Here is a 1,244-nt window from a genome sequence, read left to right on the forward strand (position 1 = left end):
TGAATTTATACTTAAGTGTGATGTATATTAAGCAAGAGCCCACTGGCAGGGAGCATAGAGCAAGCCAAGCTCAGTGGATTTGACCCTTCAGATAAATAATAGTCATTGAAAAGCTCCTACTCTAGTAAAAAGTTATATAATACTAAAGGCTTATATCAAAAGACAGCAGACCTCTGCCACACGCTCTCTACCCTCTAATCCTACTCTCTAGAGGCAATTATTTTCAACTCTGTGAAGTGTCAGAAAGCAGCACAGGAGAGCAGGGGTTCTAGAATTGAATTGTCTAGCATCCAACACAGCTGTCTCCCTTAGCAGCTGGGTTATCTTGGTCAAGTTCATTATAATATCTTTTCCCTCAGTTTCTTCATCTGTATGACAGGAATGATAATTGTACTCTTCTTACGAGATGACAGAGTTAAACTGCTGGGCACATGATATATAAATGGTGGCTGTATTTGATGATGACTAAGAAGAATCTAACTTAAGAGCAGCTGTGAGTACACCTAGATGCTAGCTGCACACTAAACAAATAAATGTAAGGCGTGTTTATGATTTGGCGGAAATGACAAGAACACAGTCTCAGTTGGAGAGGTCTGTCTCTTCCCTTTGTTCTAAGGCTAAACTCTGTTTGTTCTCAGTCCGATTCCCTTCCTGTCCCTTTTAGAACCTTGTCTCTATAATTATCCTGACCCTCATGCCAAAGCATACATCTTTCTCCTACCTTTTTTCTTTCTGCCTGTGAAATATACACAGGACTTTCCAATCTTGGGGGGAAAATCCTTTACTTGATCCTCCTGCCCTTTTCAGCTACTATTCTGTTTCTTTCTCCCACTGCCAGATTTCTTAATTAAGTAACACACCTGCTGCCTTCCATTTCTGCATGACTCCTTCACTTTTCAGCCTTGTCTCCCAGCTTCCATCCCTGTTCTTCTGACACAGGGGTCACTAGGGTCATCAAAGACCACCTCATTAACCACCAGTGGACCTTTGCTCAATCAGACACCTTGACCCAGAGCACTTGACTCAGTTGACCATCCACTCCTTAAATCTTACACACAAAACCTCATCATCCGCTTCCATTTTTCTGCTATTGTGTAGTTTCCCCAAGCCACCCAGGAAAGGAATCTTGAACTCACTGTTGGCTCAACTCTTCCTTCTCTGCCCTCCCCAATACTAGTTTTCTGTTTTCTTTTTTTCCTCTGGTTCAGGTCCTCTCATAACCCCACACCAGTTTTGACTCTTAC

Source organism: Mandrillus leucophaeus, unplaced genomic scaffold (assembly GCF_000951045.1).
Source record: "Mandrillus leucophaeus isolate KB7577 unplaced genomic scaffold, Mleu.le_1.0 Scaffold1003, whole genome shotgun sequence".
Lineage (NCBI taxonomy): Eukaryota > Metazoa > Chordata > Mammalia > Primates > Cercopithecidae > Mandrillus > Mandrillus leucophaeus.